This window comes from Lissotriton helveticus, chromosome 5_1 (genome assembly GCF_964261635.1).
Source record: "Lissotriton helveticus chromosome 5_1, aLisHel1.1, whole genome shotgun sequence".
NCBI classification, from domain to species: Eukaryota; Metazoa; Chordata; class Amphibia; order Caudata; family Salamandridae; genus Lissotriton; species Lissotriton helveticus.
In genome coordinates this window covers 509,845,771-509,869,681 of record NC_136065.1, presented here as the reverse complement: position 1 = coordinate 509,869,681, position 23,911 = coordinate 509,845,771, and positions in this window count along the sequence as shown.

Here is a 23,911-nt window from a genome sequence, read left to right as displayed (position 1 = left end):
TCCAGGCTGAATGAAGGCTGATAGCCAGAAACCGGTCCTTGGATGCTTGATTCCGGTCTGGGAAAGACATGGCTTGGTAGTTCGGACTGGACTGTTCCCATGAGGCACAGGGTCAGAGCTGATTTGCATATAGCCAGTGTCTGACCCAGGGTGGTGTGGAGTGCAAATAAACGATGGATTTAGGCCCAGATCCTTGTACTGGGGTGAATGTATGACATTGTTCTACATTCTGTCCATCAACTGTGTTTTTTGCGATTTTCACCCCGAGTGGGCTGGGTATGCTCAGACGTGAGTCCCAGGCTCTCCACACCACTGGAGTCAAGCTATCCAGGCTGAATGAAGGCTGATAGCCAGAAACCGGTCCTTGGATGCTTGATTCCGGTCTGGGAAAGACATGGCTTGGTAGTTCGGACTGGACTGTTCCCATGAGGCACAGGGTCAGAGCTGATTTGCTTATAGCCAGTGTCTAACCCAGGGTGGTGTGGAGTGCAAAAAAATGATGGATTTAGGCCCAGATCCTTTTACTGGGGTGAATGTATGACATTGTTCTACATTCTGTCCATCAACTGTGTTTTTTGCAATTTTCACCCCGAGTGGGCTGGGTATGCTCAGACGTGAGTCCCAGGCTCTCCACACCACTGGAGTCAAGCTATCCAGGCTGAATGAAGGCTGATAGCCAGAAACCGGTCCTTGGATGCTTGATTCCGGTCTGGGAAAGACATGGCTTGGTAGTTCGGACTGGACTGTTCCCATGAGGCACAGGGTCAGAGCTGATTTGCATATAGCCAGTGTCTAACCCAGGGTGGTGTGGAGTGCAAAAAAACGATGGATTTAGGCCCAGATCCTTGTACTGGGGTGAATGTATGACATTGTTCTACATTCTGTCCATCAACTGTGTTTTTTGCAATTTTCACCCCGAGTGGGCTGGGTATGCTCAGACGTGAGTCCCATGCTCTCCACACCACTGGAGTCAAGCTATCCAGGCTGAATGGAGGCTGATAGCCAGAAACCGGTCCTTGGATGCTTGATTCCGGTCTGGGAAAGACATGGCTTGGTAGTTCGGACTGGACTGTTCCCATGAGGCACAGGGTCAGAGCTGATTTGCATATAGCCAGTGTCTAACCCAGGGTGGTGTGGAGTGCAAAAAAATGATGGATTTAGGCCCAGATCCTTGTACTGGGGTGAATGTATGACATTGTTCTACATTCTGTCCATCAACTGTGTTTTTTGCAATTTTCACCCCGAGTGGGCTGGGTATGCTCAGTCGTGAGTCCCAGGCTCTCCACACCACTGGAGTCAAGCTATCCAGGCTGAATGAAGGCTGATAGCCAGAAACCGGTCCTTGGATGCTTGATTCCGGTCTGGGAAAGACATGGCTTGGTAGTTCGGACTGGACTGTTCCCATGAGGCACAGGGTCAGAGCTGATTTGCATATAGCCAGTGTCTAAGCCAGGGTGGTGTGGAGTGCAAAAAAACGATGGATTTAGGCCCAGATCCTTGTACTGGGGTGAATGTATGACATTGTTCTACATTCTGTCCATCAACTGTGTTTTTTGCAATTTTCACCCCGAGTGGGCTGGGTATGCTCAAACGTGAGTCCCAGGCTCTCCACACCACTGGAGTCAAGCTATCCAGGCTGAATGAAGGCTGATAGCCAGAAACCGGTCCTTGGATGCTTGATTCCGGTCTGGGAAAGACATGGCTTGGTAGTTCGGACTGGACTGTTCCCATGAGGCACAGGGTCAGAGCTGATTTGCATATAGCCAGTGTCTGACCCAGGGTGGTGTGGAGTGCAAAAAAACGATGGATTTAGGCCCAGATCCTTGTACTGGGGTGAATGTATGACATTGTTCTACATTCTGTCCATCAACTGTGTTTTTTGCAATTTTCACCCCGAGTGGGCTGGGTATGCTCAGACGTGAGTCCCAGGCTCTCCACACCACTGGAGTCAAGCTATCCAGGCTGAATGAAGGCTGATAGCCAGAAACCGGTCCTTGGATGCTTGATTCCGGTCTGGGAAAGACATGGCTTGGTAGTTCGGACTGGACTGTTCCCATGAGGCACAGGGTCAGAGCTGATTTGCATATAGCCAGTGTCTAACCCAGGGTGGTGTGGAGTGCAAAAAAACGATGGATTTAGGCCCAGATCCTTGTACTGGGGTGAATGTATGACATTGTTCTACATTCTGTCCATCAACTGTGTTTTTTGCAATTTTCACCCCGAGTGGGCTGGGTATGCTCAGACGTGAGTCCCAGGCTCTCCACACCACTGGAGTCAAGCTATCCAGGCTGAATGAAGGCTGATAGCCAGAAACCGGTCCTTGGATGCTTGATTCCGGTCTGGGAAAGACATGGCTTGGTAGTTCGGACTGGACTGTTCCCATGAGGCACAGGGTCAGAGCTGATTTGCATATAGCCAGTGTCTGACCCAGGGTGGTGTGGAGTGCAAATAAACGATGGATTTAGGCCCAGATCCTTGTACTGGGGTGAATGTATGATATTGTTCTACATTCTGTCCATCAACTGTGTTTTTTGCGATTTTCACCCCGAGTGGGCTGGGTATGCTCAGACGTGAGTCCCAGGCTCTCCACACCACTGGAGTCAAGCTATCCAGGCTGAATGAAGGCTGATAGCCAGAAACCGGTCCTTGGATGCTTGATTCCGGTCTGGGAAAGACATGGCTTGGTAGTTCGGACTGGACTGTTCCCATGAGGCACAGGGTCAGAGCTGATTTGCTTATAGCCAGTGTCTAACCCAGGGTGGTGTGGAGTGCAAAAAAATGATGGATTTAGGCCCAGATCCTTTTACTGGGGTGAATGTATGACATTGTTCTACATTCTGTCCATCAACTGTGTTTTTTGCAATTTTCACCCCGAGTGGGCTGGGTATGCTCAGACGTGAATCCCAGGCTCTCCACACCACTGGAGTCAAGCTATCCAGGCTGAATGAAGGCTGATAGCCAGAAACCGGTCCTTGGATGCTTGATTCCGGTCTGGGAAAGACATGGCTTGGTAGTTCGGACTGGACTGTTCCCATGAGGCACAGGGTCAGAGCTGATTTGCATATAGCCAGTGTCTAACCCAGGGTGGTGTGGAGTGCAAAAAAACGATGGATTTAGGCCCAGATCCTTGTACTGGGGTGAATGTATGACATTGTTCTACATTCTGTCCATCAACTGTGTTTTTTGCAATTTTCACCCCGAGTGGGCTGGGTATGCTCAGACGTGAGTCCCATGCTCTCCACACCACTGGAGTCAAGCTATCCAGGCTGAATGAAGGCTGATAGCCAGAAACCGGTCCTTGGATGCTTGATTCCGGTCTGGGAAAGACATGGCTTGGTAGTTCGGACTGGACTGTTCCCATGAGGCACAGGGTCAGAGCTGATTTGCATATAGCCAGTGTCTAACCCAGGGTGGTGTGGAGTGCAAAAAAACGATGGATTTAGGCCCAGATCCTTGTACTGGGGTGAATGTATGACATTGTTCTACATTCTGTCCATCAACTGTGTTTTTTGCAATTTTCACCCCGAGTGGGCTGGGTATGCTCAGTCGTGAGTCCCAGGCTCTCCACACCACTGGAGTCAAGCTATCCAGGCTGAATGAAGGCTGATAGCCAGAAACCGGTCCTTGGATGCTTGATTCCGGTCTGGGAAAGACATGGCTTGGTAGTTCGGACTGGACTGTTCCCATGAGGCACAGGGTCAGAGCTGATTTGCATATAGCCAGGGTGGTGTGGAGTGCAAAAAAACGATGGATTTAGGCCCAGATCCTTGTACTGGGGTGAATGTATGACATTGTTCTACATGCTGTCCATCAACTGTGTTTTTTGCAATTTTCACCCCGAGTGGGCTGGGTATGCTCAGACGTGAGTCCCAGGCTCTCCACACCACTGGAGTCAAGCTATCCAGGCTGAATGAAGGCTGATAGCCAGAAACCGGTCCTTGGATGCTTGATTCCGGTCTGGGAAAGACATGGCTTGGTAGTTCGAACTGGACTGTTCCCATGAGGCACAGGGTCAGAGCAGATTTGCATATAGCCAGTGTCTAACCCAGGGTGGTGTGGAGTGCAAAAAAACGATGGATTTAGGCCCAGATCCTTGTACTGGGATAAATGTATGACATTGTTCTACATTCTGTCCATCAACTGTGTTTTTTGCAATTTTCACCCGAGTGGGCTGGGTATGCTCAGACGTGAGTCCCAGGCTCTCCACACCACTGGAGTCAAGCTATCCAGGCTGAATGAAGGCTGATAGCCAGAAACCGGTCCTTGGATGCTTGATTCCAGTCTGGGAAAGACATGGCTTGGTAGTTCGCACTGGACTGTTCCCATGAGGCACAGGGTCAGAGCTGATTTGCATATAGCCAGTGTCTAACCCAGGGTGGTGTGGAGTGCAAAAAAACAATGGATTTAGGCCCAGATCCTTGTACTGGGGTGAATGTATGACATTGTTCTACATTCTGTCCATCAACTGTGTTTTTTGCAATTTTCACCTGAGTGGGCTGGGTATGCTCAGACGTGAGTCCCAGGCTCTCCACACCACTGGAGTCAAGCTATCCAGGCTGAATGAAGGCTGATAGCCAGAAACCGGTCCTTGGATGCTTGATTCTGGTCTGGGAAAGACATGGCTTGGTAGTTCGGACTGGACTGTTCCCATGAGGCACAGGGTCAGAGCTGATTTGCATATAGCCAGTGTCTAAGCCAGGGTGGTGTGGAGTGCAAAAAAACGATGGATTTAGGCCCAGATCCTTGTACTGGGTGAATGTATGACATTGTTCTACATTCTGTCCATCAACTGTGTTTTTTGCAATTTTCACCCCGAGTGGGCTGGGTATGCTCAGACGTGAGTCCCAGGCTCTCCACACCACTGGAGTCAAGCTATCCAGGCTGAATGAAGGCTGATAGCCAGAAACCGGTCCTTGGATGCTTGATTCCGGTCTGGGAAAGACATGGCTTGGTAGTTCGGACTGGACTGTTCCCATGAGGCACAGGGTCAGAGCAGATTTGCATATAGCCAGTGTCTAACCCAGGGTGGTGTGGAGTGCAAAAAAACGATGGATTTAGGCCCAGATCCTTGTACTGGGATAAATGTATGACATTGTTCTACATTCTGTCCATCAACTGTGTTTTTTGCAATTTTCACCCGAGTGGGCTGGGTATGCTCAGACGTGAGTCCCAGGCTCTCCACACCACTGGAGTCAAGCTATCCAGGCTGAATGAAGGCTGATAGCCAGAAACCGGTCCTTGGATGCTTGATTCCAGTCTGGGAAAGACATGGCTTGGTAGTTCGCACTGGACTGTTCCCATGAGGCACAGGGTCAGAGCTGATTTGCATATAGCCAGTGTCTAACCCAGGGTGGTGTGGAGTGCAAAAAAACAATGGATTTAGGCCCAGATCCTTGTACTGGGGTGAATGTATGACATTGTTCTACATTCTGTCCATCAACTGTGTTTTTTGCAATTTTCACCCGAGTGGGCTGGGTATGCTCAGACGTGAGTCCCAGGCTCTCTACACCACTGGAGTCAAGCTATCCAGGCTGAATGAAGGCTGCTAGCCAGAAACCGGTCCTTGGATGCTTGATTCCGGTCTGGGAAAGACATGGCTTGGTAGTTCGGACTGGACTGTTCCCATGAGGCACAGGGTCAGAGCTGATATGCATATAGCCAGTGTCTGACCCAGGGTGGTGTGGAGTGCAAAAAAACGATGGATTTAGGCCCAGATCCTTGTACTGGGGTGAATGTATGACATTGTTCTACATTCTGTCCATCAACTGTGTTTTTTGCAATTTTCACCCCGAGTGGGCTGGGTATGCTCAGACGTGAGTCCCAGGCTCTCCACACCACTGGAGTCAAGCTATCCAGGCTGAATGAAGGCTGATAGCCAGAAACCGGTCCTTGGATGCTTGATTCCGGTCTGGGAAAGACATGGCTTGGTAGTTCGGACTGGACTGTTCCCATGAGGCACAGGGTCAGAGCTGATTTGCATATAGCCAGTGTCTAACCCAGGGTGGTGTGGAGTGCAAAAAAACGATGGATTTAGGCCCAGATCCTTGTACTGGGGTGAATGTATGACATTGTTCTACATTCTGTCAATCAACTGTGTTTTTTGCAATTTTCACCCCGAGTGGGCTGGGTATGCTCAGACGTGAGTCCCAGGCTCTCCACACCACTGGAGTCAAGCTATCCAGGCTGAATGAAGGCTGATAGCCAGAAACCCGTCCTTGGATGCTTGATTCCGGTCTGGGAAAGACATGGCTTGGTAGTTCGGACTGGACTGTTCCCATGAGGCACAGGGTCAGAGCTGATTTGCATATAGCCAGTGTCTGACCCAGGGTGGTGTGGAGTGCAAAAAAACGATGGATTTAGGCCCAGATCCTTGTACTGGGGTGAATGTATGACATTGTTCTACATTCTGTCCATCAACTGTGTTTTTTGCGATTTTCACCCCGAGTGGGCTGGGTATGCTCAGACGTGAGTCCCAGGCTCTCCACACCACTGGAGTCAAGCTATCCAGGCTGAATGAAGGCTGATAGCCAGAAACCGGTCCTTGGATGCTTGATTCCGGTCTGGGAAAGACATGGCTTGGTAGTTCGGACTGGACTGTTCCCATGAGGCACAGGGTCAGAGCTGATTTGCATATAGCCAGTGTCTAACCCAGGGTGGTGTGGAGTGCAAAAAAACGATGGATTTAGGCCCAGATCCTTGTACTGGGGTGAATGTATGACATTGTTCTACATTCTGTCCATCAACTGTGTTTTTTGCAATTTTCATCCCGAGTGGGCTGGGTATGCTCAGACGTGAGTCCCAGGCTCTCCACACCACTGGAGTCAAGCTATCCAGGCGGAATGAAGGCTGATAGCCAGAAACCGGTCCTTGGATGCTTGATTCCGGTCTGGGAAAGACATGGCTTGGTAGTTCGGACTGGACTGTTCCCATGAGGCACAGGGTCAGAGCTGATTTGCATATAGCCAGTGTCTGACCCAGGGTGATGTGGAGTGCAAAAAAACGATGGATTTAGGCCCAGATCCTTGTACTGGGGTGAATGTATGACATTGTTCTACATTCTGTCCATCAACTGTGTTTTTTGCAATTTTCACCCCGAGTGGGCTGGGTATGCTCAGACGTGAGTCCCAGGCTCTCCACACCACTGGAGTCAAGCTATCCAGGCTGAATGAAGGCTGATAGCCAGAAACCGGTCCTTGGATGCTTGATTCCGGTCTGGAAAAGACATGGCTTGGTAGTTCGGACTGGACTGTTCCCATGAGGCACAGGGTCAGAGCTGATTTGCATATAGCCAGTGTCTAACCCAGGGTGGTGTGGAGTGCAAAAAAACGATGGATTTAGGCCCAGATCCTTGTACTGGGGTGAATGTATGACATTGTTCTACATTCTGTCCATCAACTGTGTTTTTTGCAATTTTCACCCCGAGTGGGCTGGGTATGCTCAGACGTGAGTCCCAGGCTCTCCACACCACTGGAGTCAAGCTATCCAGGCTGAATGAAGGCTGATAGCCAGAAACCGGTCCTTGGATGCTTGATTCCGGTCTGGGAAAGACATGGCTTGGTAGTTCGGACTGGACTGTTCCCATGAGGCACAGGGTCAGAGCTGATTTGCATATAGCCAGTGTCTAACCCAGGGTGGTGTGGAGTGCAAAAAAACGATGGATTTAGGCCCAGATCCTTGTACTGGGGTGAATGTATGACATTGTTCTACATTCTGTCCATCAACTGTGTTTTTTGCAATTTTCACCCCGAGTGGGCTGGGTATGCTCAGACGTGAGTCCCAGGCTCTCCACACCACTGGAGTCAAGCTATCCAGGCTGAATGAAGGCTGATAGCCAGAAACCGGTCCTTGGATGCTTGATTCTGGTCTGGGAAAGACATGGCTTGGTAGTTCGGACTGGACTGTTCCCATGAGGCACAGGGTCAGAGCTGATTTGCATATAGCCAGTGTCTAACCCAGGGTGGTGTGGAGTGCAAATAAACGATAGATTTAGACCCAGAACCTTGTACTGGGGTGAATGTATGACATTGTTCTACATTCTGTCCATCAACTGTGTTTTTTGCAATTTTCACCCCGAGTGGGCTGGGTATGCTCAGACGTGAGTCCCAGGCTCTCCACACCACTGGAGTCAAGCTATCCAGGCTGAATGAAGGCTGATAGCCAGAAACCGGTCCTTGGATGCTTGATTCCGGTCTGGGAAAGACATGGCTTGGTAGTTCGGACTGGACTGTTCCCATGAGGCACAGGGTCAGAGCTGATTTGCATATAGCCAGTGTCTAACCCAGGGTGGTGTGGAGTGCAAAAAAACGATGGATTTAGGCCCAGATCCTTGTACTGGGGTGAATGTATGACATTGTTCTACATTCTGTCCATCAACTGTGTTTTTTGCAATTTTCACCCCGAGTGGGCTGGGTATGCTCAGACGTGAGTCCCAGGCTCTCCACACCACTGGAGTCAAGCTATCCAGGCTGAATGAAGGCTGATAGCCAGAAACCGGTCCTTGGATGCTTGATTCCGGTCTGGGAAAGACATGGCTTGGTAGTTCGGACTGGACTGTTCCCATGAGGCACAGGGTCAGAGCTGATTTGCATATAGCCAGTGTCTAAGCCAGGGTGGTGTGGAGTGCAAAAAAATGATGGATTAAGGCCCAGATCCTTGTACTGGGGTGAATGTATGACATTGTTCTACATTCTGTCCATCAACTGTGTTTTTTGCAATTTTCACCCCGAGTGGGCTGGGTATGCTCAGACGTGAGTCCCAGGCTCTCCACACCACTGGAGTCAAGCTATCCAGGCTGAATGAAGGCTGATAGCCAGAAACTGGTCCTTGGATGCTTGATTCCGGTCTGGGAAAGACATGGCTTGGTAGTTCGGACTGGACTGTTCCCATGAGGCACAGGGTCAGAGCTGATTTGCATATAGCCAGTGTCTAACCCAGGGTGGTGTGGAGTGCAAAAAAACTATGGATTTAGGCCCAGATCCTTGTACTGGGGTGAATGTATGACATTGTTCTACATTCTGTCCATCAACTGTGTTTTTTGCAATTTTCACCCCGAGTGGGCTGGGTATGCTCAGACGTGAGTCCCAGGCTCTCCACACCACTGGAGTCAAGCTATCCAGGCTGAATGAAGGCTGATAGCCAGAAACCGGTCCTTGGATGCTTGATTCCGGTCTGGGAAAGACATGGCTTGGTAGTTCGGACTGGACTGTTCCCATGAGGCACAGGGTCAGAGCTGATTTGCATATAGCCAGTGTCTAACCCAGGGTGGTGTGGAGTGCAAAAAAACGATGGATTTAGGCCCAGATCCTTGTACTGGGGTGAATGTATGACATTGTTCTACATTCTGTCCATCAACTGTGTTTTTTGCAATTTTCACCCCGAGTGGGCTGGGTATGCTCAGACGTGAGCCCCAGGCTCTCCACACCACTGGAGTCAAGCTATCCAGGCTGAATGAAGGCTGATAGCCAGAAACCGGTCCTTGGATGCTTGATTCCGGTCTGGGAAAGACATGGCTTGGTAGTTCGGACTGGACTGTTCCCATGAGGCACAGGGTCAGAGCTGATTTGCATATAGCCAGTGTCTAACCCAGGGTGGTGTGGAGTGCAAAAAAACGATGGATTTAGGCCCAGATCCTTGTACTGGGGTGAATGTATGACATTGTCCTACATTCTGTCCATCAACTGTGTTTTTTGCAATTTTCACCCCGAGTGGGCTGGGTATGCTCAGACGTGAGTCCCAGGCTCTCCACACCACTGGAGTCAAGCTATCCAGGCTGAATGAAGGCTGATAGCCAGAAACCGGTCCTTGGATGCTTGATTCCGGTCTGGGAAAGACATGGCTTGGTAGTTCGGACTGGACTGTTCCCATGAGGCACAGGGTCAGAGCTGATTTGCATATAGCCAGTGTCTAACCCAGGGTGGTGGGGAGTGCAAAAAAACGATGGATTTAGGCCCAAATCCTTGTACTGGGGTGAATGTATGACATTGTTCTACATTCTGTCCATCAACTGTGTTTTTTGCAAGTGGGTCAGCTCGGGCAGGTCTCCCAGTTCAGCAGCTTGTTCCCCTGTCGGTTCCAGGGCATCCCCCTCAAGGTCTGCCTCCTCCTGGACTGGGAGAACTTTGGGGGGCGGTTTCCCGCGCCCCCTGCCTCTTCTCATCACAGCTGGGTCCTGGGCCATACTTTCAGGTTCCAGAACCCCATCAACACCCTTACTAGCTGTCATGGACCGAGTGGTTGCACACACCCACTCTGGCACACCCAAAATTTTCAAATGTGTCTCTCGCTCCACCTTAGCCCAAGGGGAGTCCTCCAAATCATTGCCCAGTAGACAGTCAACAGGCATGGCGGGCCTCACAGCAACCTGAAGAATACCCGAGACCCCCCCCCATTCAAAGGGAACCTGAGCTACCTCATACTCTTTCTGGGAGTTGTCAGCAGCTATGACAGGGTAGAATGCATGAGGGACCACCTGCTCTCTGGACACCAAGTGACACTTGACAGCTGTCACACTTGCTACGGTGTCTCTGAGAGCTTCCACCCTATGGCCATTAATGGTCACCCACTGCCTATATTTATTAGTGTTACTAGGCAGAGGGGGTGGAGGGGCCATTTCCATGTCTCCTGAAGAGACCAGGGACATCTCTGCAGGGCCGTCCCCACCAGGGGCAACCATCTCCTCCCCTCCCAGGGCTACACTCGCCAACTGACAGGGGGGTGCACGTGGTGGTGCATTAGAGTTCTTCAAGGGACACTGGGGATCATAAGAATGGTGTCCCACCTGCTTACAAGCGTAGCAGGTCATTGGGCCCCTAGGAACAGGTTTACCTGTCAGGGCCTCTGGCTTCTTTACTGGGGGAGGCTGGGAACCCTTCCCTTGGTTCCCTTGGGGATTACTTTGGGGCCCTTTCTGAAACTCCCTCTGTTTACCCCTGTCCCCCCCCACTCTTCTGCAGGGGACCCTGTCCACCTTTGGCTGAGTCTCCCACTGGACCCTTGTGGACCCTGGTACTGACCCAGCGGTCCGCCTCCTCAGCAAGTTTTCTAGGGCAAGATATCTTGCTATCAATAAGGTGCTGGCGTAGCTCTGGAAAACAGTTATTAGACAAGTGCTCCCAAGCAAACAAATCATAAAGAGCATCATAACTTTCCACTTTGCTACCCTTTACCCAACTATCCATGGCTCTGCAAAAAAATGACACATATTCAACCCACGTAGTACCAGGCAACTTCTTACATTCTCTAAAGGCTTGTCTGTACTTTTCTGGGGTTAGGCCATACCTAAACATTAAAGCATCTTTCATATGAGTATAAGACATCCTATCCTCAACAGGCATGAACAACAAGGTATCGCTCCCTTCATTGACAAAGCGACCCCACAACCCCGCTCCACAATCCTTCTCAGGGACCCGGTGGGCCAACAATGCTAACTCATATGCTTTAAACCATTGGCCAATATCTTCATTCTTATGAAAATGTTTTATCACATCTTTGGGAAAATAAAACCTACTTTCTGCAGGCCCAGATGGAATGCTGCCACCAGAGGGATTCAATTCTAAACTCTTAGTTTTGAGCTCCATCTCCCTCACCATTCTCTCACGTTCAAACGCTAATTTTTCTCTTTCAAAATCTAACCTTTTGCTCTCCATTTCAGCATCTCTCCTGCTTCTTGCATTCTCTATCTCCAACTGCCCTCCTAATTTAAGTGTTGCCATTTCTAACTGGTACTCTCGTTCCTTCACCCTGTCTTCCAATTCTTCAGGAGAAAGACCCTTCGAGGAAACACTGCTGCCGGGAGAGGACCCAGGCCCATTCACGGGCCCTGGCTCTTCCCCTTCCTCTGGCGGTACCACCACCGGATCAGAGGGATCTCTGGCCTCCAACCAGGCCTGTAATGCTTTGAGAATGTCCTCCTTAACGTCGAGGCCTGTGGTAGGAATTTTAAACTGCTTGCAAAAGTGTTTCAGCTGATCTTTCTTGTATTTCTTTATCTTTTTCCTATCGAACTCCTCCACAACAACAACAGGGGTAGTGACTCCGGCATCACTCATGGTCAAAACTAGCAGTGTTCAAACAAATAAGCTCCAGGAAAGCGGAGAACAAAAATAGAATATCCTACCAAAACAGATTGTGGCTGCGCTACGGTCTGCTTTCACTATGCAACGTACACTAATCACTGCACATGAGTCATAAATGCAAAGTTCAAATCCTCACCGCTGACCAACAATGTTAGATTTGGCTGGTCTCTAGTTGGCAGAGGTATACATTTCTGACAAATAGGGACCGACCTCCTCTAGTCAGGGCAAGGGGATCACACCTCAGATAACCCCCGCTCACCCCCTTGGTAGCTTGGCAGAGCAGACAGGCTTATCTCAGAGGCAGTGTGTTAAGCATTTATGACCACATACAGTAATAAAGTGAATACACCACAAATAGACACAGCACAGAAGGTATTATAAAAATAAGGATGTTTATATAAGGCTTAGCACAAGACCAAATAATGACAAAAATATACCACAATCTCAATAAATACTTTTTGGAAGGAAAAACAATAGTTCAGGTAAAGTCTCTTCTTAGTAAACAGTTCTTTAGCAACAAGGGTAACTCTTCTTCTCTAAAGCACAGTTCTTGGCAACAATGTAACCCCCACAGGAGTCACACGATGTCGAGGCAAAGCTATTCCAAAGGTTCGGCGTCGACCGCGAGGAGCGCTACGTCGAGCCCGGAGTCGAAACAGACCCCCCAAACACAGTACTTTGGAAAATGAAGCAAACGATGATCCACGGCGTCGAGATGTACCGGCGTCGAGTCGTCGGCGTCGAGTCGGGCCTTGGAGTCGGGGCGATCTGCAGCAGCGTCGACAGGTGTCAAGCTGGAGCAGCGCTCACGGTGGCGAAGCAGGATACGGCATCGTCGTCGATGTTGTTGTTGCAAGAGTGAGCAGAGCTCATGGCGTCGAGAAGGGCTGCGGCGTCGAGGCGATCAGCAGCGGCGTTGTTACTGGCGTCGATCGGGCCCAGCGGCTGGCGTCGTACGTGCGGGACACTGGAGCCGTTACTCACGATGTCGAGCTGGATTCGGCGGCGTCCGACGACGTCGAGATTGCTGGTTTCTTTCAGATGCGCTGGACTCCCAAGTTCCAGCAGCAGGCAACTTTAGCAGATGATGAAGTCCTTTAGCCCTGTGACTTCAACAGGAGGCTGGCACTCTTCCAGCCCTTGGAGATTTTCTTGGCAAAGCTTGAGAGTACACACTCAGTTCCTCTCTCCTTGTTCCTTGGCAAAAATAAAGAAGCAACTGCAGGAGTCCCCCCAGCAAACAGCACTCTGGCAGAAGGGGTAGGCAAGTCCTTGGATCAGCAGGCTTCTTGTCCTTGGTATAGGTTTCCTTGTCAGAAGTTATCTAAGTTCTTTGGTTCAGGGGTCCTTCTCTTATACCCCTTTTCTGCTTTGATCCCTTTGTCCATGCAGGGGAATTTCCCTCATCCTGGGTTTGTTGTGGGTGTTGCCAGGCCGAGGCACCTGGCTTATTCACTGTGCAGGGCAGAGTCTTCAGCCGCCCAGCAGGAGGTGGAGCCAGCATTGTCACTGGCAGGGGCAGGGCCATCAGTCGCCCGGCAGGAGGTGGAGACAGTATTGTGTCAGGCAGGGCAGGCTATCAGGAACTACTCTTCCCCCACTCTAAACGCAAATGCCTCATTCATCCCACACTGACTCATTCAGAACTCTGGAGCCACCCAGCTCCTGTCACACACACAAAAACCAGCAGAGACCGGTAGACAGTTAGACAAGAAACTAGTCACTTTCTAAAAGAGCTAGTTTCAAACTCAGAATCTAAAAACAATCCATCCCAAAGGATGTGTTATCAAATTCTGAGTTCAGGGATACTAAACTCGATTTTCCACCATGCCCTCTGAGTCTGTTTAGGATTATATAGTGTAATAATTCCAGCAGCCCAGTCTGACCTAAGGAGAGCAGGTAGCCTTACAATAGTGAAAAACGAAAATGGCTGTAATTCACTATTAGGACATGCCACACACATCAGGGCTTGTCCTACCTTATGCTTACAATGCACCCTGCCCTTGGGCCTACCATAGGGGTGACTAACATGAAGTTAAGGAACGGTTTTAGGGACTGGCAAGTAGGTGTACTTGCGCAGTCAGCATGGCAGTAACAGACTGCACGCAGGTTCTGCAATAGCAGACCTTAGACATATTTTTCTAGGCCGCTTCTGTGGGGGGGCACAACCAGTGCTGCAAGCCCACCAGCAGCATTTGTATTTACAAGCCCTGGCACTCCTGGTGCACTATACTAGGGCCTGACAGTAAACCAAATAAGCCAAACATGGAATCCAATTAATGTATCAATTTAACATAGGGAGCACTTGCACTGTGGCACTGATCAGCAGTGGCACAGTGCCCAAAGCCATATTCCAGCAAAACATCGTAAACAGAGGAGGCAAACAGACAAAAAATGGAGGAGAGACTCATGCCAATGATGCCAGGTCTAACAGAGGCCCTTAGGGGAGAGGTTGTGGCCTTACAGCCAGAGCTGCAGACTTTGGAGCTGGGGAACCAGGTTCGAGCCTTGGCGTCGGCTCAGCTTCTTGTGATTCCGGGCAAATTCCTTAATTTCCCTGTATCTACCAAGAAATGAATGTGTCCTTGTGTAACGTAACTGGTGCTCATGTAAAGCGCTCCAATACCTTCGGGTCGAGTTTGAGCTATGTAGATCAGCAAAAAAAAAATGCCTACATATGCCTCCTATTCTTATATACTTGTTATTGTTTGGATTGTTTTAGGGTTAGCGCAAGCGAATACATTTGCAAGAGCAGATAACATTACTGTAGCTAAGTACTTATTTAGGGACTTCCCCATTTTGGAATCCCGAGCGCCTTTCAAGTGACAGGGGAATGCACTTCATTTTAGCAGTAGTAGAGGAGATTCACAAAGTTTCAGGGGTCATTCAACACTTCCATTGTGTCCATCACCCCATATGAGCAGGAAAGACAGAGTTAAATAGCAGCACGATTAAGAATAAAAGAGTGAAGATTTGTTCTGTAACCCAAATTAAGTGAACCAACACCTAGCCTTTAGTTCTATGGTCCATGAGGGTCATACTAATCCAAAGAACCAGACTGACCACTGACATTCCCTTCAAACCCCCAATTTCAGCTGCTGAGATAGACTTGCAACAAAATGATTATTCAGTCCTCCAGTGCTGCAGCAAACCCATTAATTTTGAAGTTTAAGCTTCCTTACCTGACTGCCAATCTGAGTTCTGTCACACCCTCCAGCCATGAGACTGAATATTTGTGAAGGTGCACCAGAGGAAGTCAGCTCTGCAGCCGTGTTGTAAAGGCTTACGTCTTGTAATGATAATCACCAACACAGCCGTAAAGTGTTGTAGACTCCCAATGTGAGTCCAATCCTCCCAGAAGAAGCCCAACTGCTAAAACAGGATTTGTTCTTTAAAATGTCTGCCTATTCTGTGAACTAACATGGCACTGCTTGCTCTCTGATGGCGCTTTGTGTCGAGTGTGTCCCGGTGTTCTCCTCCATAAGGCAGCCTAGTAGATGCTCCTATACACCCAAGATGCTTCATCAGAGAGTTTACTCAGGGCTTCCTTGAGATGCTCAGGACATCTTTTATCAGAGCTTAGAGACCCAGGTCTGCTCTCCAGTTAGCTTGAAGATGATCTCCAGAGGTGATAAACATCTCTATCCTAGTGCGAACGTTCAAGGATGACAAACTGGAGAGTCATCTGCCCACAACAGCAGAAGCTTGATCCCACATTTTGCCGCTTGAGACGCATGGATGCCACCTGTCTAAACCTCCACCAATCACTTCAGTTGAATTGAGGTCCCATTCCAGCGCATGTACAGATTTTCTGCAGCTTCTTTAGAAGTAGATGAGAGATTCACCTAACCGGACTCCTCAAATCGTTTCTCTTCTAGGGTCCTCATCTCCAGTAAAAAAATGTTCAGAATGCAGAGAGGTCCCAAAATGTTTATTCGAGCAAATGCTGATAGAAGCAGGAGGAGGCAATGCAGGTCACGCACTCTACCTGGACTCAACTACCTCACATTTCTATTCTATGCCCCAGAATCCATACAAATACCACACATACCACAAACTCAGAAGTCACATGGAATTCTGGATGGTGGCTCGTTTGAGGAGAAAATGTTTGCCCCATGCAGTTTTACTGTTTCCCACAAGATTTTTTTTCTTGGACCAGTCTCCAGAGCAGGTGAAAATTATGTAAAACTTCACACTCGAAATTTCACAACATTTGCATAATCATAATTTACCCATATAAAAAAATTTCACACGGGTTTGAGTGTTGAGTGTTACATGATGCGGGCGACTGGCAGTGATAGTAGCATTTATGTGCCTGAAAACCATCATGTCAGACCCTGTTCCGGGAGCCACAGGGCTGACAGGACTACTGGGCTGCAGCCCATTCATTTGACATAGGTGTCCTAGGGTCCTTCCTACTATGGCTCTGGGAACTAATTTAATATTATATTTTGTTTTGTGAGGAGGGGAATCGCTCTAAAAAAAAAAAATACTCCTAACCTTGCAAACTCTATGCAACTTGACTCTTCGCTGTACGCTATTCCACTCTACCCCGCAGGACTGTATGCCACTCCACTCTAGACCAGACTATGCCACTCACTATAAACTATTCCACTTTACACATCTACACACTATGCCACTCAACTCTATGCTAATTGACTCTATGCCACTCCACTGTACACTACTCCACTGTATGCTATTCCACTGTACACTACTCCAGTGTACTGTATCTCACTCCACTCTATGCTGCTCCACTGTACGCTACTCCACTGTATCCTATTCCACTGTACACTACTCCACTGTATGCCAATGCACTGTACCTCACTCCGCTCTAAGTCACTCCACTCTACAACACTCCACTTTACTCCACTCTTTGCCACTCCACTCTACACCACTCAACTCTACGATATTGCGCTGTATGCCAGTCCACTCTACCACACTCCTTTCTATGCAACTGCACTGTACGTCACTCCACTGTATGCTATTCCACTCCAGTCTATTTCACTTTACTGTTGGCCACTACACTGTACGCCAATCTACTCTACACTATTTTGCTGTATGCCACTCCATTCTATGCTATTCCACTGTATGCCTCTCCACTGTATGTCACACCACTCTATGCCAGTGCACTCAACACTATTTCACTGTATGCTATTACACTCGACCACACCATACTCTACGCCACTCCATTGTACGTTATTCTAATGAACACCACTCCACTCGATGCCTCTCAACTCTACAACACTCCACTGTAAGCTATTCCACTATAAGCCACTCCACTGTACGCCTCTCCACTCTACACCACTTCACTCTACATCACTCCACCATATCCCACTCTACTATATGCCACTACACTATACGATTTTTCAATGTACGCAACTAGACTCAATGCCACTCAACTCTATGCTTTTCGACTCTTTGGCACTTCATTCTACACTACTACACTGTATGCTATTATACTGTACGTTACTCCACTCCACTTTATGCCACTTTTCCCTATGCTATTCCACTCTACGCCACTCCACTCTGTGCCACTGGAGTCAATGCCACTCTACTGTACGTCACTCTTCTCTATGACACTGTTCTCTACTCTATTCCACTGTTCACAACTCTACTCTACCCCACTCCACGCTATTCCACTCTATCCCATGCCACTTTATGCCCCTCCAGTTTATGCCACTATCCTGTACGCCACTCCACTATACGCTATTGCACTGTACACCATTCCACTCTAAGCCACTCCACTAGGCGCTACTCCATATTATGCCACTGTACTGTACCATCTCCACTCCATGCTATGTAGTGTGACTACCATGTTGAATACACTGTGTATGGTGCTGCGTGAGTTATAATTATTTGAAGGAGTTGCATAAATTACAAAATAAATAAAAGTATAAGTTTACAATTTTTATAGTTTAAGTTTGATTTATATTTAAAGAATAAATAACGTTATATTAATTTAAAGGTATTACTATAACTTTAGAATTTGGAATGTTTGTGTATCCTAAGTTTGGTTTGCAGAGAAAGAATGAGTAAAGTTTGAATCTTTGGTTTTTTAATTGATTATATGTATACTATCCTTACAAATACTTACCATATGTGTTAAAGGCATGTATAGTAAAGGCAAAAGCGTGGTAAAAACATGCATAGTAAAGGCTGCGTGGTAAAGGCATAGTAAAGGCTGTTTCCCAGCTCTGACACATCCTTTGTGCAAGGTGATGGCTCTCACAGAAGTTAGCAATAATGACTTGCTCCATGCTGGAGTATGCAAACCAAGGATAAAATGAAATATGAGACCTCTGCACCAGGTTGTCATCAGCCTTTGTGAAGCAATAATGAGGGACAGACAAAAGGGCAGGCCCTGTCTATGAACTTCCTCACATTGTACCACTGAAAATTGTCCCGTTTACCCATCCAATGTACCAAATGCCAGATAATCATTGGATTTCGGAAGGTAGCCTTATTTCCACCCTCCCTCACTTTTGTGTCTCCACCCTCTAATCACAGGCATACAGTCAATGCACTTCCACTGCCTGGGGAAACTGTATCCAAACTCCTTCTTTTGTCATGCTAAAGCTGGGACAATCCAAAATGGATCCCACTCGACCCAGTAGTAAATCTCTCACCACACACAGTGTTCCTACCACAAACATTTTACAAATCCACTGCATATACACATACTCGTAACACACACAGAATGTCAGTGCACAGGTTTCAAGTTCACCATATAGTGTAACTTTACACAAGTGGGCACCAGTAGACCACATTATTTTCTAATGCAGACGAAAAGTTCTAGTCATAACTAAGGATTCACAAAAAAGATGCAAGGTGCTGCCACCACCGCTTTATATGACAACCCCAGGAGATGGATAGTAATTCGATGCTAGCTATGAGTTCAAGCTTGGTGTGGGCATCCAGGTCACAGAGCAGTTTCTGGACCTTGCATTATCATGAATTGATCTAGGCCTTTGTGCTCATGCTACAGTAGCGTGGCTGCAGGGCCAAGCAAAAAGTCAGGGTACCAGTTGCGAGACACTCAGGGCAGACATGTACACCCATTTACAATGCAGGGGGTATTTCCAGCCAAACAAACCATATCTTGGTGTCCCTATGGATGCAAAGAGATCATGAATATTCCCGTAGTAGATCCGAAGAAAATATCACAGTTAGACATTGTGGATGAAGAACTTCAAGACTCCAAGGCACATTCTCACACTTGGGGCCAGATGTAGGTAATTCCTATTTACCGACTCTTAAATACCGAATCATACCGATTCGGTATTTAAGAGTAGGTAAATAGGAAGGAGGCATATGTAGGTAAATCTTATTTTCCAAATACCGATTCGGTATGATTCGGTATTTACCGATTCTGTAAATACCGAATCGGTAGTTCACATTGATTCCTATGGGCCTTGAAGCCCATAGGAATCAATGGGAAATACAGAATCGGTATTTACAGAATCGGTAAATACCGAATCCTGCAAGGGTGCAGGGGGTGTCACTTTGACACCCTCTAGGACCCCAAGTACAGGCTTGTGTGACATGTGGCACACATACATGCCCTAAGGGCATGTCTGTGTGTCACATTGCACAGGTGTGCATGCACAGATGTGCATGCACACCTGAATTCAGTATTTTTCCACACAATAGGATTGTGTGGTAAAATACCGACTCTTAAGGGCCTGTGGCACTCTTAGGAGTGTCACCTACATATGGATTTACAGAATCGGTATATTTACCGATTCGGTAAAATGCCGAAGTGGTAAATTTACCGAATCGGTAAATATACCGATTCTGTAAATAACGACCCACCTACATCTCAAAAGCCAAATACCGGTCGGCCGTTACCGACCGGTATTTGGCTACCTACATCTGGCCCTTAGACCCTTATCACTCTATTAGGTATTTTTGTCAGCTGCGGCTCCTCCGTTAAGGGGGAGGAGCGTCACCCTGACTGCTGCGCAGCAGGTAAATACAGAGTAATAAAATGGTCATTACTATTTTATTATTCTGTATGCCACCAGCCGCACTAGTGCAAGAGTGATGGTGGGGGTGAGGCAGATTCCTGCGGAATGCAGCATGACATCTGTGGGTGCTCAGTGCGCATGTCAGATTGGCCGACTGTATACAGCCATTCTATCTGACATGTTCACTTCAGAGCCAGCAATCCCAGCACTACAGTAAAACAGCCAGTGGATTGCAGGCACAGGCCCCCAGCCTCAAAAGGTTAGCCTGCTTCAACCAATCCTGGAGCTGCTCTCATGCAGAAAACAGCATGAGAGCACCTCCAGGGTTGGTTGGATTGCCAGCAATCCCAGCACTGTAAAACAGCCAGTGGATTGCAGGCACAGGCCCCCATCCTCAAAAGGTTAGCCTGCTTCAATCAATCCAGGAGCTGCTCTCATGCAGAAAACAGCATGAGAGCACCTCCAGGGTTGGTTGGATTGGCATGCAGAAAGTTAACCACCTTCCTTTCCTTTCCTACTCATTGTGCGGGAGAGGAGAGACACCGGCCAGCTGCTTCCTGGTGAGGTTTTCAGCTCCGCGCCCCACCGATTTCTAAAGTCAATAGCCGCCCCTGACCTCTGTATGCTCTCCATTGCAAACCCATCTCTTCACCATCCTGACTTTGTGTTATTGACTCTGGAAAAACATTTCTAATCTTCAGTATGTCTCTCCTGTCTTTGGTAATGCTGGTTTCATGTGCAGTTGTAGCATATACAGCTAGATTCATGAAAGACCCGTTTTGCGAGTCTATAATAGCGATTCATAAGGAATCGCTATTACAGACTCGCAAAACGGGATTCATGTAGGAATCGCAATATTTATTGCGATTCCCACTGATTCCTTATTTGCGATTAGCTAATTGCTAATCGCAAATAAGGAATAACTCCCCATTCATTCCTATGGGCCTAAGGCCCGTTTTGCGAGTCTATAATAGCGATTCATAAGGAATCGCTATTACAGACTCGCAAAACGGGATTCATGTAGGAATCGCAATATTTATTGCGATTCCCACTGATTCCTTATTTGCGATTAGCTAATTGCTAATCGCAAATAAGGAATAACTCCCCATGCATTCCTATGGGCCTAAAGTCCCATTGGAATGCATGGGGAGTTATTCCTTATTTGCGATTAGCAATTAGCTAATCGCAAATAAGATTGCGATTTCAAGGGTGCCAGGGTGTCCAAAGGACACCCTGTAGCACCCCTGATATGCATATTTACACAGGTGTTGCGCACACACATGTCCAAAGGACATGTGTGTGTGTAACATGCAATTGAGAAAAATGCACTAAAGTGCTTTTTTCTATTTTTTCGCTATTTACCACGAAGTTAGACTTCGTGGTAAATAGCGACCAAAAATTGCGAATTCGCAATGTAAAATTGGTTCATGAATTGCATTTAAGGAATCTCAAATAGAGATTCCTTAAATGCAAGTCCTCGCAAATGTGCGAATTCTTTATTAGCGAATTTTGCATTTGGGATGATGAATCCCAAATGCAAAAAATTGCACTCGCAAAGGGCCAGATTCTCAGAATCTGGCCCTTTGCGAGCGCAATTGAGCTTGATGAATCTAGCTGTTAATGCTTTAATCTATACATTTCTGACACATTTTTATGTATTTTCCATCAATACAAGACGAAGTAAATGTGAGCATTGGTAATTTGATGAAACTAGCCAATGAGCAGGAGGCAGGATCTTCTAAGGAAAAGGAATGCAGTAGATACATAAAGAAAATGCTGAGTTTGCTACTTTCTGAATTGCATGCTTCTTACTGCCAATCCTGAGTTCAAGACTAGGTCTAATGCGCGATGGAAGGAAGTATATGACTCTGCTTTCACACCCAACATGTCAACTGTGGCTGCACTGCTCTAAATCTCCTGGTGAACCCGCTTAAAGACAGGAAATATAATGTTTGTTTATCTCCACAACTCCAGCACCAAAAGTCCTGGATCCCACTTTTTAACCTGCCATGACCTAGCTCACCATCTCAGAGCCTGCAGCACAAGCTGCCTCTGGTCTGCTGTGCATTCCTCACAACACTGGGAGCATGTCACTCAACTGGACCGATCTTGACATTGGTGACCCACCCCGTTAAAGCCATTGGTCTGTTTGGTCTACGGGGCATTCCCTGGTTCCTTCAAGATGGCTGAATGGGAAACTTTTACTCATGGATGGCAAAAACTGTTATGCAGCGGGGCAGAGGGATTGGTGATCGCGGAGAGTGGAGCACACCGTCTTATTCTCTCCTTAGGTATATATTCCAATACATTTCCAATATTTGCTTCTCCTCATGAAAAAAATAGGATTACCTAGGAAAGGCTTCACTGCTGGGGAACATCTAGTGCAAGCTGCTAGTTCAGACTCCCCATGTGCTTGGCTGAGTAATTCCTGCTTAACTAATAAAGCTCTGATGTACTGATGGATTTTTTCAATTGAAAAGCCGGCGATTTGCAAAATCACAGCCTTGTGACTACAAAATCCAAGGCCACAATGTATCAAAGGCACCTTGTGATTTGTTACGAAAGGGGCTGTGAAACAGGTTTCAACCCTTACAAGCAATTTGCATTTGAATGTATCAAACGTTTGTGACCGCAAGGAACAGGTTAATTCAAACTACCAGGAATACTAGGCCTCTGACCCCTCTGGGCAGGAACAGTACCCAACAAACAGGGCACGAGTTGGGGGTACGCGCGGGTGGACGGCGTCCACCCACTATTTTCACAGGGTGAACGCCGTCCACCCTGCCAAGAATTTGGGTCCCACTGAATAATGTGCTGAACTCGTCCCAGTGTAATTTCCTAACACCGGGACACTTTCAGCCGCGCGTGCACTTTGTCTGCTTTCCATCTGTAACAAGGAACAACGAGCAGGCCGGGACAGGGTTTTCTGATTTTAGACTCCTGCTGGGTCCATAACAAAGGCCGATTTTGAGGGGTCATCTGGCCTCCTTTTGTTCGAGTCTCTTGGCTGGGACCAGTCATGAAGCGGAGGGGAAACAAAAGCACACACCTTGTTAGCACTTTACACATACATAAGAGAGGCAGCTTTTCACTTTGTTCAGTCCCTGTTTAGGAGATACGCATGCACTGTAAGAATGTCAGATGCGTTGGTCTTTCCCAGTACTGACACAAAACAAATTGCATTTTTATAAAGCTTTCTGCCCCTGAGGAGGCTTTGAAAAAATGTAAGTACCACTGTTTTTTCTTATATAACCCTACTCATCCCAATGCAGGGTGTCAGAGCGCCTTACATCAGACGTGCGTATTACATATACAATAAATTATATACATTTGAAAATTAATGTACAGGATGTGTTACATAAAATTGGGTGATTACAAGGTGTAGAAGTCACATTTCATTTTACATAGCTCACTGTGCATTTATCCTCGCAATGCGCTCAAACGTACACATGATAGACCTGCTAAACATATATGTGAGGGCTTTAGATCTGATGTCACTTCTTGTGATGCCACTTCCTGTAAAGTCGTGGCTTGTGATGTCTCTTTCTATGATGTCAATTCCTGTGACGCCATGTGTGATGTCATGCGCCGTTGTCATTCTGCCATGATGCCATGCGCCATGATGTCATGTGCCGTGATGTTATGCGCCGTGATGTCATGCGCCGTGATTTCACTTGCATACTGCCTAACTAGGTTAGTCCCCACCACTTATGTTTTTTAGGACTTGTGCCCTGCCAACAAACATATTTAATCCGAAAGGTCAGCATCATCTGTGAGGTGCAGCTTTATTCCTATGCTCCTACGAGCTCAGAACCCACATCTGGGTATTGTCATGAACCCGTAATAATTACATTGGTCGCCTGCCCTACC